This window comes from Malurus melanocephalus, unplaced genomic scaffold (genome assembly GCF_030028575.1).
Source record: "Malurus melanocephalus ecotype Western Australia unplaced genomic scaffold, MMel_1.1 scaffold_52, whole genome shotgun sequence".
Lineage (NCBI taxonomy): Eukaryota > Metazoa > Chordata > Aves > Passeriformes > Maluridae > Malurus > Malurus melanocephalus.
This window is the reverse complement of record NW_026623284.1, coordinates 593280-615389: the sequence shown is the minus strand read 5'-3', so window position 1 is coordinate 615389 and position 22110 is coordinate 593280.

Here is a 22110-nt window from a genome sequence, read left to right as displayed (position 1 = left end):
TTGCTGGGCTGAGAACTTGCTGGGAGGAATGGATCCAACACATGAGGACTGGGACAGACCTGTTCACACCTCCTTATTTCCCTCGACCATTTCACCCATAAGACCCAAGTTTCATCCACCTCATGGTTACGTCCTTGCAGTGTTTGACACTCTACACTTTGTGCTTTGGCAAAGCTCAGAACTTGAGTTTTTGAGGGAGAAGATGGAGGCAGAGCCCTCTCCAAGCACTCACACAGCACTGGAGATCCTGGCCAGRCAGGGTTGGGGCTCGAGCAGCAACTCCACCCTCAATGTCCCCAGCACTGTCCTGAGAGCCTCTCTGGCACCAGAAGCTAGCGGAGATGAATCCTGTATCTTGTTTTTTGAGAACACCATGTGCCTGCAAAAAACTGGGAAATGGCTTGGTGCAGCCAGAGTTCTGACCACAAAGCCAGACTGCATTGGGAAGAGAGGAGGGAAACCCTAAAAATTATTAGCAGTGCTTTCCTGTTGTAATTTCCATGGTTCAGCAGGAAGATGGCTCTGTCTTTCTACATGGTTTCAACATGAAAGGGGCAGAGAAGAGGTGAAATGCAGTGCTGAAAGGAGTGCTGCTCCTCTGATTGCTCATCAGCAGGGTGTGTTMTCCACTGATGAGGGGAGAGGTCTTGGTGAGGTCTGTGACTACCCACAGCTCCAGTCTGACAGCAAGGCCATGACACAGAAGGATTTATATTCCTCATTCTTACGTTCCTCATTCTCAGTTCTGTAAGTGCTCTTGTCTCTTTTCCACTCTTCAGTTTTCCTGCTCCCTGTTACTTTTCTAAACTTTGATTCTCTCAGCGTTTTMCTCCCTGCACTGCCAGTGCTCTTTCCTAATTTCTCCTCTCATGGCATTTCCCCCTTATCTTCTTTTGAGCCCAAATTACTTTTGTTTTGTTCCACCCAGTTTCCTTTCACCAGCTCTATTCTTTCTCTTCACAACCCAAACTCCCTTTTCCCAGGAGGYCTGGCTTATCCCAGCTCTTTGAATTCAATTAATTGATCTTCATCAGCCAGCTTGCCATTGGCAAAGAAAACCAGCACGCTGAGTGTCTTTGTGCTTTAACTTCTGTTTTATCCTCATTTAATTTGTGCCCTTTGCAGCTTATTGAGCCCTAATTACCTCTGCTGCCACCTCACTGTATTCAATTACAGCCTTCATCTCGCTGACCCSACGTCTCTGTCCTCATCAAATCTCACCTTTTTGACTTTGCCCATTATTTTTGTACAGAGTCAGTACCCTCCGTGGGGAGCTCAGTTCTTCCAATCTCACTTCATTTTCTTGACTGCTTCCAAGCACTTTCCCTGCATTTCCCTGCCTTCACTTCTCCAAGCCATTATGGGATTCACCAGAGCACAGACAGACCAAGCACTCAGGCAATGGTTTCAGCCAGGGCATCTTGAACCTGGCTTGAGGAAAATTGATCTGTACACCGGCACCTCATGGTAAGGGTAAAAAAAAAATCTCCCACAGCCACTGCACAAACCCTCAGATGCCCATACAGGGCTATTCAATGATTTTTTTTGCAAACACTTCTGGTGAAAGCTATCCCACTGGTGCCTGGGTACCTCCTCTCCTGCTCCTTTCATTCCTCTTCCTATTTTCTCTTCTCCCACCATCCCATCCCACTGCTGTCAGGTCATGATCTGCCGATAAGCCTCTTTCAAATACCTAAATTTCCCATATCCTTCACTCCCTGACCTGTTTTTGTGCTGCTCCTGCTCTTTTCCTTCTTACAAACCTGACCATGGTGTGGAGGGGGCTGCACACTGACAGCACTCACACCTCTCACACCTTTGGTCTTCCTCATCTCTCTCTTCAGTTTTCTCTGTCTCTTTATCCCTGATTTTGTTAACTTTTCTGGAAATGCTGATGATTTCCTCGTAGTTAACATCCTTTGSCCCATTCTAATTTTTACCTGTATTTTCATATTTGCTGTCTCCCATGATAGTGATTTTTGAGTGATTTATGTCTGTCACTTGGTTCACCACTTGAAACACTCTAAGCCACAACACAGAAATGCCCCTGAAGGTCCACATCTCACTGAGTTGATCCTTCAAAGTGCCTGGGTCTGACCATTTTCCTCCTTTCCATCCTTTCTTGCTGTGAAGCTCCTGTACATGGTTGACTTGGGCTGTGGGTTGTGTCCGTGGCTCTGTCCTCTCCCCCAGCAGGTTTCTGGTCAGTGTTTGTACCTCTGTGGGTCACCTGCATCAGACTTTATCTACTGAAGCTGATATACCTGATCCATGATGCCTCTGTACCTCCACTAGTGCTTCTTTTGAAAAATTAAATTCTGGCAGCTGCTGCTGTAATGCCCCGTGTCAGGGATGTCATGAAAGAAGATCTGGGTATGAGAACCTCCTGCAGGAGCCTCAGCCTATTAAATAATGCCTATTTGTGTATTTMTTTCTGTTTTTGTAATCCATTTCAGAGGTGAGGAGGATCTGGGCAATAACCCTTTCTAGGCTGCATGAGTCCCAAATCCATCATTCAGGTTTTTGATTCGTCACAAGGTTCTGATTCCCATTTCAGCTCTTTTCTCACTTGGATGTTTGGCTTCATCACTGATCCCAGGAACTGCAGTGCTTTGGCTGAAGAGCAGGGCTGGTTTCTCACAGTGTAGTCTGCAGACCACAGGCACTGAGCTGTACATAAAATATTCCTGAGTCCTTTGGTGTGCACAGAGAGCCAGGGCCCCACGTCCTGCAGCTGAGCCCCACTCAGGGACAGTCTCCAAAAATGACTTGGAGCTTTCCCACAGCAGAGMCTTTGCTCAGGGGGGGACGGTGGCTCCCTCCCTGACATTTTGTGCCAATTTCCCAGTCACCAGCCCAGCCTCAGATGAATATTTGCCTGTGAGGGAACGGCTGTGAGACTTTCTCTRAGTTATTTTCTCACTTGGGGCTTGCTCCAGAGGCAATGAGCAGAGTTACTGCTCGATCTCTCACAAAGGAGTGAACATGACATGCCAGGTTCCTCTTCTGACCTTATGTTAGAAGAGAAACTGCTTTTTAGTACTTTTTCTTTTTGACACAACTGTACTCCTTTGTCTTCTTCCTATTCCTCCTGAACATTAAACTCCCTTCACAATCCCCTTGCTAACCACAAAATTCCTTTTTTCGTTCCTCCCTCCTTTACTCTGCTGTGTCACTAGAGAGATACCTGAGACTAAAACAAAAGAAAGTGGAAATTTGGAAAACACAGAGCTGTTTTTATTTTACGATTGCTTTTGTGCCATCCTTGAAAGTGTAAGAAATTCTTCTAAATCAGAGAACTTTCTGCCTTCACTGCTCGTTGAGATGTTTTGTGGTACACACAGGTACAATAATATGACATCACAGCTTCAGGTATGCTGAATGATTCCCATTTATSCCCAAGTTTTGCATGAAAGCAAATTATTATGAGATCATTGGAAAAGCCTCTTTGTAAGGCTCCCAGAGCAGGCAGTCTGAAGCCAATCCCTTCCCAGGGTGCAATGAAATAGATCTTCAGCCTTATTGCAATATTTATCCCAAGGCATCAGATTGAACAACAGAGCTTAATCCTGCAAGGTATTACAGTAGCATTTTTATCATGTCCAGYTTACATCCCAGCTTTGCTTTAATTCACTTACCTTTAAATTCAGTGTATTTACTCTTCGAATGTGCACTTTGGTTATTTCTGCCTGGCAAAAAGCAGATAATATGTGTGCCTCCAGCTTGTTGTAAATGYGTACAGAAGGACATTATGGGGGTCAGATTTCCAGGAGACACAAACCAGCACTATTTCATTAATGTGTTTGTAATATCAGCCAACTTTCACTGCTTAGAACTATTTACAGCAATTTTCCCCTTTACACAATGCATGGGTTTCAAGGTCACAGTTACCAATAAAGGAGCAGAATTGGGTCAGACTAGAGTGTCTGCACCTACTGTAAGATGAATGAACTACTGAAAATTTGTGGTGTTGCTACAGGCCCCAGCTGACACAGAAATTGGTTAGTGTTAAGTGTGAGARTTTGGGAACTTGGCATCTGGAAGGAGAAATTTGGAATTTGCTGCCTTGTGGGTGTGCTGTAAGTGAAGCAGAACAATGTGATGATGATGGCACTGGGTGGTTTACCCAAAATGTTGTGTGTTTGGGGCAAATTCTCCACCTGGACTCACTCTCTCTGCTCACTAGGGTGAGGTAAAGTTACTGCTCCTCTCCTCTGTACTGAGAACCTTGGAGCAGAGCAGCTTTTATTCTTTAGGATAAAAGACACTGAGATACTGAGAAGGACAAGCTGGATCTTCAGGGAGGCATTGCCAGGCTGAGCACCAGAGCTCCTCTGATTTGGTGATGGATCATAAACATTCCCATCATTTTTGTGYTCCCTGGACAAACAGGTAGAGGCAAATCTCTGTGACTTCCAGGAATACTAGGGYTTTTGTGAAATCTGCTTTATCCCTRGCCTGGCTGAGGGAGGCTCTGTCTTGCTCTCATGAGAGAAACTTTTATGTGTAAGTGTCTTTTCCTTTCACACTCCTGTCAGTTTTCTTCCAAAGCTATCTCAGAGTGGTAATTTGGGAAATCAACCTCAAAGTTTCCAATTCCTCAGTTGGCAGACCTCTTTCAGAGTCCAGGTCAGTTCTTTAATGGCGATTCACCTTTTGCCACCCTGAGCAGTAGGTTTCCTATTCCATAAATTTGAAGTTGTCTCAGAATGACATCTGTTCTGATGTGATGTTGGAGCTGTAGCAGTGAACACAGCAGCAAACTCCARCCTATCTCCTCTCATTCAGGGTCCCTGCCATCCTTTGGAGCAGCTGGGGAGTGTTTCTTACTTTTTTGGACTCATTTTAGGAATCTGTCATGATTTTGGAGAGTTGCTGCACTTTCTGTCCTGTTTCCTTCGAGGGTGGATGCTTTGGAGGGGCGTGCAGGTGTGCTGAGCATGGGTTTTTACTGCTGGGATTGAGCTGGAAGCAGGAGCTGCTTATTTCTCTAGAGCTTAGGCTGAAGTTATGAGGAGATGGGGCAAGTGGGTGTTTGGAGATGCTAAGGATGAAATGGTGAGAAGGGAAATGAGTGTCAATTGAGGAACATGGTCCTCCACACAGTCTCTTGTAAAGAGCATTGGGCAGGGAAAGGGACTGTAGGAAGTGAGAAAAATAGCTTTTTTTTCTAAATAGAAGGCCTTAAGGAGGATATGAAGGTCACTGATGAGTGAGTAGGAAACACTTCAGTCCATTTTTGTGATTTGTATTAATTATATGTGCCTGACTGTGTCTTGGGACCAGACRGTGATTCTGCCTAATTTTTGTGCTTGGAAGGCTGCAAGGACCTGAGAGCCAAAACCTCATTACTCCAGATTCCCTGTGGTTGAAGGACAGCTTCATCCCAGCAGGCAAGACCTGGGACATTTTTGAGGATATCATGTCCTACATCCAGCTGAAAGGAGTTTGGATGGCATTTCCACGTACAGGTGAGTTCCAGGTGCCTGCTCTGATCTCCTTCTCTGGCTTCTCTTTGCAGGTGGCTCAGTACAAAGGGTTTAGTGAGTCASTTTAGAGCTTGTTCTGGCTTTTTCAGTGCTGTTACCAATAATGATTGCACAAATTTAAAGGCTAACATGAAATGGATGAGGCTTTTCCTGGGAGCTTTGTTCCAGGACCAGAGGTAATTTCTCTGAGGCTGATAATGTTGAAAATTAATAATTCCCCCCTTGAATTAATTAATGTATTTCAATTGTCTTAGTATTAGGAAYGTAATGAAGAAAAAGTGGATGGGGGAGAGGTGAACCCAATTAAAATATAATTGTTTCAATTCAATTCACAATCTTGTATTAGTGAATCTGTGAAAAGAAGATTTTATAATTAAAAAGTAGGTTGGATGATGTCCACCACCACATTGGGAGTCCATCTATACTACACCAAAAAGAAATTCAAGAAGAAATTCAAGATGTCTGTGTCTGGAAAGAGCATCTGGTAAGCACCTCTTCTTTCTGACTTGCTAAGAGGTTATTAATCATTTAAGTGAGAATAGAAGAAGCCATTCAAAAGAAGAAAATATGTAATGATCCTTTACTGCCACTTCTAATATTGGAAATTCGTAATGCATCATAGTGGGGACCCTCCTGCAGTATGGTGAGGTTTATCAGCTTGATGAAACGACTGGCTACTAACTCAATTCCATCTGCTCCAAAAACTCCGGGAAGCGCCGCTTCGCGCTCGATTTTGGCAAACTGTTACACGAGGTTCAGCCCCGTATTAGCATTTTAATTGCTGGCTGATTGCTTTTATGTTGCAAAACTCAGCTCGCAGCAGTACGTAAGTTGCAATTAGTTTYTACAGCGTGATTCATTAGTCGCTATAAAGCAAGTGGCGCCGCAACATTTGCGGGGTAATTTGTTGGAAACGTCGGCGCTCTGGCTCAAACGCGGGGAGTGGCGCTGGAAATGCAGCGATCCTTTCGAAAACATCGAGCCCACGTTTGCCGGCAGGACGGCTTCTCTCAAATGAGACGGAGCTGACAGCTGCGGATAAAATCGTCTCCCAGTGCCAGGTTTTCCGTGTAAACAGCGTCCTGGTCCCGCAGCCTGCTCCGTATGGGGTGGCATCTGCTTGGGATCYGCATGGTGTCGGTGGAAGGGACGCGGGTGGGAGAGTTCCCATWCTGGGAGTTCGGCTGCTGAGCTCAGCCTGGTTTGGGATATTCCTCCGGGGCAGTTCTTGATGCCTTTTTCATGCCCCAAGAATCTCCCACTTCTCTTGGAGCYGCTGTCTCGTTCACACTGTTTGTGATGGGGAGGATGTGAGTGTTTGAGTTGTGTTGATCAGTTCTGCCTTGAGAAAGGGGGAGAAATTAGGCACCATCTTTAAAACTCTGTTACTTCTACCATCTTATATTGCTTAGGCAAAACAGCAGATTTTTGAGTGTATTCAAAACCAACCATGACTTCTTAGCTCCATTAAGAACAGTGGTTCATTTTGCCTTCTTCCATCTCTTTTGAAAACTGTTGTTTCTGGAAGAAAATTTCAACAAATAATGCACAAGGACGTGATCAGTGAGTTTTGCACTGGGACACAAATGGTGTGACAGCTTTTTTGAGTAGCTATGTCAGACACATTATTTTATCTTCCCTGAYTGGGTGAAAATTCCCTGTAAAGGTTATTCTGCATGTGGCTGCAGGCAGTCCAAATTGTGAATCCTGGCTGTGAGKGGCCTGTCACTGCTAGCACCTCTCTGAAGGTGTAAAGCTCAAAATGTAACCCATGATTTCAAGGAGGAATTTGAATTTTTATTGGCTGATGAATAAAAATGGATGCAGAAAACAACAGTTAAAACATCTCCCCGCTGAATAATGTCCCACGGGATTTTCTAGGTTTACTTTCTTCTGTATTCACAAACCCTCCRAAGACTTGAAGTCAAATTTTTTTGCCTCTTAGCTGCCAGAAGTTTTGCATTGGCAGCATTTGTCAAGTGGAGGAAAACACTTCTCGTTCCTRCAGAAATATACTTATTACAAATGTACCAGTTTAATTTGACTTTATGCAACAAATTAGGTGAAATATAAACTTTCAATACTTCAGCTCAGACTGTAACAACTCACTCAATTTTCTAGCATATGCTTTTCACCTGTAGGAGTCAAAAGCACCTGCAGCTGTTCAGTCCTCCCCGTTGGTTTGGTATAAGTGGCAGCTGCCTCCCAGCCTTAATTTTCATTTCTCACTTGAAGGATCTTGCTGCTCACACCGAATTGTAATGCAAAGCATGGTCTGTGCTGGGCGATTTTAGATGCATGCTCTAGTTGTATGTTGGTAATTCTGATTTTGGAATAAGAGTTTATTCATTTCTTTCAGCTCAAGCTGTACAGTGTGTTCTCTGTTGGATTAGGACAGAATGACTCGCTGAGAGTGTGAGTGACCAGGTAAGGTCAGCTGCTTGACTCGGCAGGTTTTATGCTAGGTGTGAGTCAGAAATGCAGGATTTATGCCTCTTTTTGTGTTTCTGCTGTCTGGGAAGTGAAAGCCATGGGAGGTGCACTAACAGCAACAGGGGTAATGCCAAAGGGGGGAAGATGGAAACGTTTCTCCTGCTGCCTTTTTCTATTTTTTTTATAGCTCACAGTGCATAGAGCCCAACCAGCCAAAATCTTGCTTGAAGGCTTGTTTTGTAGCCGCTGTTGGTCTGCTGTGCCAGCCCTGCCTGTGAATAATTCCTGTTTGARTTTCAGTGGAGTGGGAGCAGGTGGAATTTTCCAAATAGAGTGTGCCTTGCTTAGGTTAGAGGACCAAGCCCCACTGACAGGCATAAACCAGCTGCTGTGACTGCAGGAAAGTGGGCACTGAGTCCGTGAACTCTGCTGAGCCTGTCTCCTTGCCCTGGTTTTATTCCTGCAGTGTCCCCCAGACTCCCCTGGGGATGGTGGTTATTCAGCACCCAGAAGAGCTGTTCCAGGAGTGTGCCTAAGAYTCCTGTGTAGCATGAAAATGTAACTGTAGAAACATAACTCCTGCTCTGTTGCAGTGGAAATATTTTTCTCCAGCACAACTTTAACTGGCTAAAATGATAAATTAAGCTGCAAAAAAGTCCAAAAGTCAATGTTACACYTGAGTAGGACTGTCTGTGTGGTGTATGTGTGTAACTGTAACTGAGAATTACGTGGTGCATTATAGTGATCAAAATTTACTGCAGAAGCAAATCCTTAAACCAGTCAGTAACATCTTTGGACAGCATGGCTGAAAAGTGTTTTTTTCCCCCGCTCCTTTTTTTTTCCTGTATAAGCTATAAAGGAAAATGGTGACATTTATACACTTATATTCAAGAAATGAGCAAGTAGATTGACAATTTTTGATAATTGGAAAATTATTGATTTCTTTTTTTGTTTTCCCTTTCTCAATCATTTCTTCAGTGGGGRAGAGCAAGATGGGAGCATTGTSAAATTCTTTGTTTTRTCCCAGCACTTTCAGCCTGTGGTGTTTCATTTCAGAGGTTTCCTGCTTCTCTGTCTGCTGTTAGAGCYGACCTCAGAGACTCCCTTTGCCCCTGCAAAAAAAATGAGGAAGACTTTTGGAGATAAGGCATTTGCTTTGTGCCATCAATGGATAAAAAGGGGAAAAAAAGCTGATAACAATATAGCTCTTGGTACATACTTAAAAAAATATGTATATATGTCAGCCCAGTGCTGCTCAGATTTCTGGCTTTCTTCYCTTATTCTTTTTTTCCTTCTTACAAGTACAAGCTGTAGGTGGGGGAAGTTTGAATGAAGTTGGCAGAGGCATTTTGTGAGACTGTGTTCCTTTTAACATGCCCCACGTATCACTGGCAGTGTCAGCCAGCGCTGCTGCTTCTGTGAGACTTTTGATGGTGACACAGTGGTTTGCTGAAAATCTCTCAGAAATCCTGTGGAGAGACAGATTTTCTATTTCACTGTGTTTCATAGATTCTCTCTTTCAAATGTGGTTTACTCTGGTGGACAAATGAAAAACTTGACTTCTTTGTGAGTCCATATTTAAATCCCATGGCATTGTGGGGGGTGAGGGCAAGCATTCCTAGCCCAACTTTACAAATGGAAAATGGGTGTAAAATYCTCTATATGGGAGAACATTTGATTGTTTTTTGGATGCCTGTGTGGGCTGGGAGAGAGGAGATTAAGGCCAGGCATGGGTGCAAGAGTTGTGTGTTTGGTGTCTGCTTTGCTCTGCAAGGCCAGGTGCAAGGAGTGGAGACATCTTCACTACTGCAGCATGATGGAAAAATTCAGTGTAACAGACAGCCTGAGATTCACAGRGGCTAACAGGAATCTCCTCCTCTCMTGGAGRAAAGGGRAGGAAAGGAAATTGTACTTTCAAGGAGAGTTTTTATGCAGGAATGGCAGATCAGACATGGCATAAAGTAAATGTGTAAGGAACCCCCCAGAAGCATCTGGCTTTGGAGTRAGCCCAGCCCTTTTCTCTGAGATGCCACACGAGTGCCTAGTGATGGCAGAAGCTGATGGAAAGACAAAATTAAAAATGTAGCAGTCATTTTCAACCTATCCAACTAGCTGACATCAACACTGCAGCAGATCAATCAATGTAGTGATTATATTAATATTTTCCATGTATTTCTCTGGCACACCCGGCCCCTGSTTCTGGAAAAGTAAAACATTTGTGTGTTTGCACATTGTAGGGGTTGATTTGTCATTGGAGATGCTCGGGGTGTTGTTTAAGTGAAAAATAATTTTGTGTGTTTTACTAAATGCAATTCATCAGAAGCTGTGCAGATTAACTGRGGAGAGCTGCACTGAACACAATGGCATCTGCAGATAAAAAAGTGATAAATTATGATATTACCCCTGCTCTATGATTCATTGGGAAGAACTCAGAAGCCAAGCATTTTCTTCAAAGAAATTATTCAATGAAGACTGAACAGTGACTATAAAACAACAAAAACCCCTCCTTTGCAATGGTTTTAAATATTGCTTTACATAAAATCTAATTTATATGGTATTAAAGGCTTTTCTTTGGACTACAAATCATCTTTGAAAAATGCATCTTGTAAACGGTTCATCAGACTCATCTCAAATACTTTTATTATTAKTAGTAAATGGAATTAGAGCACCTTGTAGTAGTTTTATTACATTTTGCACAGCTGTAATGGATTACAGAGAGACTCTCACTGCTGTAGCTCAGGCTGCAGAGCAGCTTCCAAGTCAATACATGTTTTTCATAGGTTCTTTGTTTTTTGGGAAGATGCACTGCTTTGCTCTGAACTCATCCATGCCTGATGCCAGCTGAAACTGGAGACAGTCAAATGAAGCTGCCTGTGTTTGCTAAGAAAGCCCATGATGGGTGTAAATGAGTGGCCTTCACCAGCTGCTTTTGTTTCTTGCCTTCCCTGGCAGGTGGAAGGAGATCTGCTGCACCCCAAGGAGGGATGAGGGAGGGAGGGGTTCACCTCAGGTGATGTTGGTGTTCATTGTGGGATGTTCAGGGGATCTCACTCCCCAAGCTCCATGACACACAGCCGTGCTCAGGGAGCCACTCCAGGCCCCTGTCATTCTGGGATGGCATTTGGTGGCCATCTGTAGTGACACACAGTGCCCAAAGCAGTGCTTGGCCCTGACGTTTATGGGGCTGGATGTAGCCCCTTGCTGCAGCTGAGCTAGTCAGTGTAGGCCAGGCTGGAGAGAAATAAGTGTGTTTAGGACATGAGGTTTTTTTTTTATTATAAACTACATTTTTGTATTTATATTTTTATATTATATATTATTTATAATTTCATAATGATATATTGTTMTACTTATTATTACATTGTATTATATATAATTGTAGATTATATATAATGTATCTATTTATATATTTGTATTTATATTTTTTATTATGAACTACACACTAGTTTGTGTCTAGCTAATCTGCAGCATCAATATCTTCATTAGTACAGAGAGGTAACTCAGAGGGACACTTGAATTTGGCCAGAACTTGTGTATTTTTGTCCTTAACTTTCCCCAGTTACAGCTCCGTGCCTAGGTCCATCTAGAAACTGGTCTTGGCTTCTGATTTAGAGACATTTTGAAAATACAAGCCATCATCTGAGCAGAACAGGCTTTTATCCCAGCAGTTCTTGGTGTTCCCATGTTTTTCCCTGCCCACAAAAGGACCCATGAGCTTGTTAGATGAGTGTTGGAGTAAAGCACCACATAAGTGCTTTGCTGAGCAGGGATTGATTAAAATACATACTTGGGGGCCTCACTTAATTATGTGTTGGGGGCTGCATAATTGGCACCATACTGAAGACATTTTACAGCTTTCTGATAAATCTGTACATGCACAGCAGTCCTGAGCTGCAATTTAACATGATAATGCCAGCTTCATCAAGGCCCATGGAAAAAAGCAGAAAGAGGTTTGGCTCTCTGTGTCCTTGTGAGAGGAATTAGTGATTGCAATCTCTAATCTGATAAAAAGCAGCTTCAGTGGGGTTTTTTTTTTCCACTGAAACAGCTCCTACTTGAGTGGAATGAAGGAGGCTCAGCCCAGCTGGCAGACACTGAGCTTCCTAAGGCAGTGAGGGAGATTTTCAGCCACGAGTCAGAGCCAGACTAAYGGTGGCACGAGATGAATTCACTACAGAACTTGAGGAGATTATAATGCTCTCAATAAGTTTTAAACAGTAGTCCAGTGCTTGATGTGAGACACTAAAGCTTGGTGTAGTGAAGGACATTAAATTATTTCTAAGCCCTCTGCCCTGTATTTTCAGGGTTAATAGAAAGCTGCTGCGCTCCCAGAAACTTCGCAAAGTGTGTGTATTTTGTAAGCATCTTTCCTCCAGAACGAGTTGTGACTGTTTTCTTCTTCCCTTTGTTGYGATACAGAGAGAAAAAGACAAACTCTTTGTGCCATCAGAGTTCACACAACGCACAAGCAGAAGGAAGCAGGAGAGAGACCCTGGAGGAAGGTGCAAGCTGAGATCTGAAGGCTGCACGGGTCACTCTCCAAATCGAGTCCTGGCTGTGGCTGCTGCYTTGTCACTCCCAGCCATGGACAGGGCTCGCAGCTTCTCCTCCTGCTGCTGCCTTTCTTCTCAGTCACCCTGCAGGGCAGTTCCYCTGTGTCTCTGCTGCTGTGATCCTTGCTGAAAAAAGCCCAAACAAAGGCTCGTCAGATGTGTGGCGTTGGGGAAGAAATGTGTTTTTCTTTGCAGCCAAGAAGGCATTGATTTTTTTGTTTGAGTCTTCCCGTGTGTTTCTGGAGCTCAGCATGGGCTGTGTTGTGCAGTGCAGGGAAATAATCCTGTACAATTTTGATTCYCCTGAGTCCAGCGTGTCCAAGATGGATGAGAAGTCCTCTCTACCTCAAAGAGCCTCCAAGAAATAGACAGGTGAAGCAAAAAGTCATGAGCTGTTTGAATTTGCTGAGAAAATTGGCATTTGACAAGAAAAACTTTTGAAAATGCATCATAAAAGCATGAAACATTTGCTCTGAAGGAKAAGTTTCTACCTCTGCCAGCTTCAGACCTCATGGGAGGGAGGAGATCTGCTTGCCCTGAGACCCATCTGTGGATATTTGTGCTGGGATTCATCCCACCAGCCCATAGCCAGGGCCTTGTTRAGGATGTTTTTTCCCCTGGGGAGAGATGATGTCTTCAGCTGAAATTTCTTTGCTGTTACTTTACCAGAAACATTAAAAAAGTCAAATTCTGCTCCCTTAAATATTACAGAAGGATGCAGTGGAGGGCTTTACTTCTAGCAGTGTATTATTCTGCAACAGTCTGCTCATTGTATGGTCTCTTTCTTCACTCAAGCTTATAGAGAAAATATTTAACTTATTGAAAATAAATCTGAAGGCCATTAAGTGGTGAGGTATTAGTTTTATTTTTTGGTGCTATTTTTGTGTTGGATTTGTACACCGGTAGGTCCAGCTCGCATTAGAGGAGGTTAAATAGCTTTTCTTTGTTTATAAACATGCTGCTGACATAAATATTTTAATATCCTTAAGAGGCTGTTCTTCTTTGTGAGAGTGCTAAATATCATGCAAAACTGAAATAAATGTGACATCTGGGTGCTCTAGGGAGCAGTAAGAAAAATAGTCTTTRAAACAGGAGCAGAAGTGTAATTTTTGATTTATTTAATTCTGTTTCTTATGAAATGATCTGGTTTTATAGTCTAAAAACGGTGATCGTGTTCAAAGGGGAAACAAAGTTTACTAAATTTTGTGTAACCTCAAATCAGTCCTTACTGTTCCTTGAGCAAAGTGGAGCAGATGTTAGAACAGCCTAAAAGACAAAATCTCTGACTGTCCCCTGAAGTTGAGCAAATGGCAAGCAATTGTTAAATGGAAGGTGGGAAATGGGATCTAAATTTCAACGGTGGCTTCCTCAGCGGTAAAATCCCCAAACAACAAACAAAAAGGCCCCTCAACAACAATTTCAGGAGGTTTGGGATGGRTGAAAGGTACAATCCAAAGAGCTGCAGTTGTTTTAAGAGTCCTCCTGTGATCCCTTCATAGCCAAGAGCAGCTCAGCAGTATAGGCTTGATCACCATCATAGGGCATCTGCAAGAAAGAGGAATTGCATTTTTAAGGTCTTTCCATGGATTTTGGGCTGATGGCTCAGCTCCACCAAGTTCCATCTGTGGATAGCTGGGGAGAATTCAGGCTCTTGAGAAAGTTTTTGGGTTCTTGAGAGAACAGGAGCTGCAGGAAGGTGTGCAGGYGGGGCACAGGGATATTTCCATGCCCTCCTCATCCCACACAACCACCCAGATCCCAACATCCCCCATTACTGCATCTCTCAGAAGGAGCACGCAACATGCATGGCAGGCATCTAAATTTAATGAAGGGTGTACTGCAAACRAAGTACGAGGAATATTAATTTGTTGAGGGTTAAGGAGCTAATAGAGAATCCCAAAACTTCTGGGAATAGACAGGGATGAGGATTGAAGAGTTGTGAATTATTAACTTATTGCCATGAGATGAGAGAGGCACAGTACAATTGATCCTCTCCACTGCTCCTTCCCTGCTATGTGTGACTCACATCCACCTCAAATTACAGAACCTGCCATAAAAATTAAACTGCACTGCTAAGAGCATTCCAAGGACAAAGAAAATGTGATGAAGGATGCTCCCACCCCTGCAGATGATGTGTGAATGTGCTCCACATCCTCATCCAGCAGTTCAGGCCTGTACCCCTGGGATTTCTGCTGCAGGTTGGTGACCCCATTGTTCCTTTGGTCTCTGCATCTCCCTTGCAGAGTGTCCCTTCTGATACATTCCTGCAGAGACAAAAACTCTGTGCAAATGAGCATGGCTCCATCAGTCAGATGCACTCAGCTGTAGCCAGCCCATGTGAGATASTCACAGCTCCTTGCCAATCCTCTGGCTGTTTGTCCCCAGTCATCCCCCACTGAAATTTTCCCTCTTCAAGTACCTGCTTCCCTCTGGCCATACAGACGGGATGGTTTTGCCCAGCTTTGCCATAAGAGGAGCTCAAGGGCTGCTGAACAGATTCACACCCTGCCTTAGCTGCATGAATTTAGGCTACAAGAGGGCAACCACCCAGACCTGTCTCTTCCCTGCATCCCAGCTACCTGCAGTGTTTGTCAGGCAGTGAGTTGAATCCATGAATGACATCTGACCCTTTTATGGCCAGCTGAATGTTCAGCTGTCAGTACATCCATTGCGCCCTGAGCTCTGCTCCCAACCTGGCTCTGAAATGCCCAGACAGACGCTGCAACCCCTCAATACTCATTCATGGGATGTGAATTTGAGCTTGCATGACTTTGCCTTTTCCCTGTCTCCCGTGCAACACCTTCTCCTTCATGCTGCTGTTACCAAAAAGCAGAGTCAGGGACTGCTCTTGCAGCAGATTCCAGGCTGAAAACAGCTCATTGACAAATGGTGCCATGTCTTAGAGAGCTCATTTGTGTTCTGCTTTGCTCAGCCCCTCTATCAGCCATCAGTTGGCTCTGGTTTCATTATTGTCAGGCTCCTACAGAGACCTTAGCACGAGGGGCAGTGTAAATTAAAGACAAAGAGGTGCACCCAATAATTCATTGCCTTTCTCACTCTAATTTGGCATTGAGAGAATATCACTTCCTAATACAACTTTTGGTGCCTGGCCAAACACTAAACTCAGGTATTTGTTGTCCCYTGTTTCCCATTTGCATGAAAATATTGCTCATTGAGTCACTGTTATTACCTTAGAAATAGCTCAGCTGCCCTAAAAGCTTGCCCCTTAATTGAAATGGGCAAAAGGTGTGTCAAGTACAGAAAGCAAAGTGGCTACCAGAGGGGATGCTGTGCCCTTTCGTTACACACAACTTGATTAATTCTTGTTGTTTAATGCCTGGAGGAAAATGTTGCAGATCACTTCTAGGTAAGTATCATAGGGCATGACTTAATTTTTAATACTAGAGGCCATGATAAGTGTTAATACCGCATTTATTATCACTTTCTTAGCCACTGCAATTTGTTTTTCCTGACAGGCACAGATCCCAAGGCAGTTAATCTCACAAGGACATTGACAATGGGGAAGCACCTTCTTTGGAATAGGAGCTCTTTGTGGGAAGATGAAAAAAAGAGCTTCTCCTTTCCACTGTTCCCTTCCCTCACTGACTCTGATAAGCCAGGAGCTGGGATGGGTCACAGCTTGTGCTCAAGAGGTTTTTTGCAAGGTTCCAGGGAACTGGAGGGTGATGGGACCCCATAGCCACGGGTGTAACACAACCAGGGCACAGCAGTTTTACAGGAGAGATGGGAATATTTGTATCCGGTGCTTCATTTGAAATATCCAGATGTCCTGAGTCAATACTTTGTGACTACAAATGCAATATTTAAGTACTGGGTAAATCATGGATTGGTCCAAGAAGTCAGCACAGCTGTGACTCGAGTTTAAGGTGAGGAAGCAGCACCTGTCCTGCTGAGTCACATTGGCTCATTTGCATTGTGTGCCCCTGCATCCTTATGGACATTCCAAGAGTACATCTCACACTCCTGTATCCTCAAGTACCATTCCAACTCTTCTTCCACTCAGCACACCCCTTGGAAAGGACTCCTGTACCCCACCACAAGGGCTGTGTTTTGGTTGTCTCCTTGATTTCCCTTCAACATTTTTGCCCACTTCTGTGCTTCACACGAGTTGCCAGACAAGCATTCCTCCAGCAAACAACACTTTGGCACTTCCCTCAGCACCCCTGTTCACAAGATGAACCTCCTGAATGCCTCATCAAAGCTTTGGTTTTGTTGAAGTGTTTTTTCCCTCTCACCCCTCCCCTTTTTCCTTGTCATGACATAAAGATTATTTTTGCTTTGTGTTTTTGCAGAGCCGTCCACAAGGAAGTTTGGGTGACTCTGGGCACTTCTGCCAGTGGGTGAGCCACGAGTGGTCCCTCCTGGGGCCAGAAGAGCTGTCCCATCCACAAGCTCAGGCTGTGGCTGCATCCCAGCCATTTCTTTTCCTTGCAGCTGATGTGCAAGATCTCTGCTGAGAAGATGATACAGCTTCCATGTGTGGGCTCAGTTTTGCACTGGTTTGTACACCTCAGAGCTGTTCAGAAGCTGCAAAGTGAATTTTATTTTCAATCCACACCAGCCTCTTGCTTGTTTTTGTGGCAGGTGCAGGGAAGGCACGGGCCACTTGTCTGCTCCCTCGTTTCTATGCATGAGCATGGTGACATCTGCTCTGCTTGACATTGTCTGTGCTGCGTGTAGGATGCTGAAACATGGATTTCACCACTGCTGCCTCTCTGGGAACTCGGAGAAAATTAGATATTTGTCTCATGAGGTTAGTCTGGTGGGGAAAATATTTGAATAACTACACGAGGCTGCAGTGATGCCATCCTTATCCCTTAAAATGAGAAAGCAGRCTGCTTTCCTTTTGTGCCTGGATTTTGTGTTGTTCCAGGCTGATGCTTAGCCCTGCCAAAAAGAGGACAGGCTGATTTCCACGGAGCTGTGGGCACATTTATACCAGTGCACATGTACCAGGCTCAACAGCCAATAAAAGCCCTATATGAAGATATTTAAATTCATATCAGCACCGTGGAGCTCTGGCTGTGGCTCTTGCTGCGCACACCTGTGCTGCCGCACATAGGTCTGGTAATTATTTGCCTAAATTTGATAAGAAATGGCTAACTTTTTTTTTGTAAGAAAACACAGCTCAGAGGGGCTGATGTTGAGCACCCCCTTTAGCCTCRTACTGTGATAGATTTTATTTCAAAGCAAACCTGGTGCTTCAGAGTGAGGGTTTCCACTTCAGAAATATCTTGAGGCTGTTCAGAGGATCAGCCCTTGGTTTGTAACCCTGCAACCCCATTTGGGAGTGGGATCTGGATGGTGTTTGGGGAACACCTGGGGAGGAGCTGCTGTTGCAGTTTCCTGCAGAGGGGWTTGGTTTACACATTGCCAATGCTGCTGCAGAACAAAACCATGGGGATTCACTTCAAAACCCCCTTGCTGCTTTGAAMCAAACAAAACTCCCTGATGTACACACAGCCATCATGAGTTAGACACGACTGAGAATTTTTCCRCATGTGCCCTGTCCACATTAACTGGGGAAAATCCTGCTCCCACCTTCCCTGTTCTTTGGCTGCAAATGGGAAAAATTAAATTAAAGTTTCTGTGGCACTTAGGAGGTGCCTTGTAAACGCTTCTTTTATGACTGGGCTGGGTGAGCCATGGCTTTGAGCTGAGTCACCTTGAAGATRTAGGGGATGGGCAGGCAAGTCTGGCATCTGGCCCAAGTATCAGGACAAAAAAAAWCCAGCATCAGAATCTGCACTAGAAACTACTAAACCACATTAAAACCTATATTTCTGGGCACATTTTATGATATTTCTSTCTCTCTTTCTCCACCCCCCCTCTATCCCCCTTTTAATTCATAACAGTTTAGGCTTTTCATTTAAAGTTTGAATTTATCCTAAGAGAAYGCTCTGAATGAGTACCATTTTCCAGTAGAAGGCCTTTATTAAACATTTTTGATTAGCCTTTTTGATTGTTGTATTTTAAAAGATTTCCTCTTGGCATGGTAATTCAGACTTTTAGAGAGAAATTTCTTATGAAAGGACTCAGTGGTTGGTTATAAAAAAATGCAAACAGATGTGGTTAGCAATAAAATCACACCATGATGTCTTTTAATTCCATATTAATATGTAATTGAGTAATAAAATAGTAGCCTAGTGTTTTGCATGCTGCAGTTTTACATACCCATAATTTATCCTGTAATGTTACCTGGCTTTCYTAATCTCATCACAGTATAAAATTGGAATTTCATTATTGGAATTAAATTCTATTTCTGCTACATTTTATAACTGAGTCTGCCAGGCAGCACTGAAAACCTTCAAGACAATTTACTAGAAGCTAAAATTGCTGTTTTTCTTTCATCATAAGACACAAATTAGACAAAACTGCATTTTCCAGGGCTGTGAATAATATAGAGAAGCTGAGCTCTATTATAAAAAAGGGTTTTATTTATAATTAAGAGTAGGATAACCACTAAGCCTATAAAGCCATCAACCAGAGTTGATAGTGAGATTTTTATGCCATGGRTATTCTGTTTTTCAGGAATCCGAAATCATTCAAAAGCTATATAAAGCCCCGGAAGCTCTCTAGGAGAATTGCTTACMAACCCATTTTTAATGCATCTGAAACATTTAATTTACAGTGATCTTTCAGCAAAGCTTCTCCATAGATTGAGTTCCCTCTGGCTTGCTCTTRTATCCAAACACATTTTACAGAACAATCTTCCTGGCTTTAATGCTACCCAGAATAAATATATAATTGTACCAGTTCCTGTAAGTCAGGACCATTTCCATAGGATGAAACAAGGATTTGTTTGAATTTGATGTTAACACAGTCACTGTTGCAGCTCCAAGTGCTCTGCAGACAGAAAGCCTTCGACTTCAGCAAGAAAATTAAATTAAACCTACAAAATAGACACCATCAGATGATTTCAAGGCTCTTTTGTTATCTCTAAGCTGGTTTTTTTTAGAGATGCCTCAGCAAGGAACTGGGTTTCTGAACTGTAGATTTCACTCATTTTCAACAGCACATTAAGAAAAAAAAACACAGAGCAAATGTAATATGGATACTTAATTTGTGRATCTAGCAAACCATAAATGCTGCATTTAAAATCAGAGGTTGATCAGATTTTTAGCAGGAGCTGGTGTTATCTGGAAAGTTTTACTGGAAAATGAGGGKTTTTTTGAAAATGCTCCTTCAGCAAAGCTTTGTTGCCAGAGGCAAAGCTTTGGGAAGTGCTCTGGGCTCTGTGTGTAGCACCAGTGGATGGATCCTGGTTTGATGTGTCCTCCAAAATGTACCCTGTGCCCTTTGGGGTCTCAATGGCTTTTTGCCAACARATCACAACTATGGGGAATAGGTCCAAGCTTGGAGAGAAATGTTTTGCAGAAAAGTGCAGAGAAAAGGCCTTATTTTAGACAATTTCCCAGGAAAACAGCATTTCCCTTGGTAAATCATGTGCATTTTATCTCAAATGTATATTTCTGCTGCTTTGAAATGTACTGTCAGTCACCACAAGCCTCAATTTATTGGTGAAAATGCTGCATGTTATCAGTTTTTATATATTTCAGTACATTTTGTTTTCGTAAACCTAGTCATAAAACTCCATAGCYGTTCCACTGACAATTTTAATAGAAGTTCAGCCTTAGCAGAATCCGTATTCAGCAAGAAGCTRCATCTGCCCAAATCCTTTCACAGAGACAAATATTCTTTCTGTGGCTGCATTAGAGATAGGAAAAGATGTAATAAATTCCCCATGTTTAAAAAAAAGTTGAGAAAACTAGTGTTGAAGGTTCTGGAAGATTGTGTGTGTTCACTGTGCTGAGCCAGTGGGTACAAGGTATTTTTAACTAAAAATGTTCAAATCCAACCTTGTATTGAAGTTTGGCCTCTCAGTGTTCAGGACCTTAAAAATCAAATTTTTTTTTTTTTTTTTTCCTTTTTCCCAGAGGAACAGGCTGATTCAGGGTAAGTTTATCTTATTTGCTATGAAATGATGTGATTGGGAGCCAACTCATATCACAGAATAAAATGAGTTTTGATTTTTTTTTTTTATTTTTGCCCTGAGATATTTTTAAATAAGTTACACATCTGACTAAAGAATTTATTCTGTGATTTTTTTTTTTTTGACTTGTTCCTCACTGAATCCTTTGTGTCACCGACTTGAGTACATCCCAGTTAAGACTATTTTACCTCTAAGGCAGCACCTTGAAATTTTTAGCATTCAGTTTTAGCAAATGATTACTATTCTGTCAAAAGTGTCTTTCCACCATCTTCATCTTTGCCACTGTGAAGAAAACATAACYCTCACCTTGTCTCTATAGAAAGAGATAACTTTTGGAAAATATTTAAGATTCTTTCAATATACATAGAATTATCTGTGTGGGTGTGCCTGAACATTTTGCTGTACTGAAGGCTGACAAATGGATTTCCTGTAATTTTGAAATTCCCCTGGCACATGACAAGTGACTGAAAACTAAAATTACATAAACTTCCAGATCAAAGGATGTTTTTCTCAGGGTGCTCTGCTGTGTGACACTGTGTCAGAATGAACCACCTGWCTGGAAGCAAATATTTATTCTTGTTTTCCTTTGAACATTAGACACATTATAAATAGCAGCTCCAAATGAGGTTGCATTCTTGAAGTCTCAGCCATTTGTTTGATTGCAGTGACCTTTTTACACCTGCAGCCGTTCTAAGTGAGGTTTCACTGCTGCCTGGCACATCACCAGACAATGGATTGTTTCCTTTTGAAGCACAAAGAAACAAGAAGTTTGGGAGATGTTTCTGTACATCCATGATTTAAAGAATTAGTGGCAGCACAGAAAAAATTAGCTATTTTCTATTTTCAGCCATTTCATGTATTTTTTTTTTTTTTCAGTTGGAAAGGGTTTATATACATGTGTGAGGTGTATGGAGGAAGAGATTTTGGCACAGAAYTGTRAAGATGCATCAYGTTATACCTCTAAGTTGTTCTCCARGGTTCACACTGCMCCTTTRCAGTGGCTCTTGGGRTATCCRTGAGTGACTSTGGGTAATGCTGAAGGACATTTCCWTCCCTTYYGTAGCCCTGTCATTTTCTATCTCCTCCAAGGACTTTGTAAACAAAGTCTTTCAACAGTTTTGCTGTCCAAAACTGCAGAGATTTTTAACATCTGCTCCATTTGCATGCTGCCTTTTGATGATCYACCATGAGCAGCTGAGAAACTCTGCCTGCCTAAACTGCAGTAAGCCTTAAGGCAATTATTGCTTCCCTCAGTGATCCATRGAAAATCACGTCTCTGCTCATTTGAGAAAATGCAAAGCTGCTCCTTCTTTCAGGGCTTATGTCTTGCCTTGCTGATGGGGTGGTAACACCTCTGGTATGGGTTATAAGCCCTTTAAGRCTCTAAGGCAGCCAACTGTAAATACATAAATAATCCACTGATTCGACTTCATCTGCCTGTGCTGCCTCTGTGTCGGCGCAGAGCTTCCCAGGCACTCAGGATTTGTGCTCATCATGGGCACTCAGTCCATGGCTGAAATAATTTTTGGAAAGTAAAAGAGGATGTACATATGGTAATATTTATACACTAATCTTCTTTCCTGGCCATGCTGGGGCTACTCTAAGAAATTGTTTCACAGTT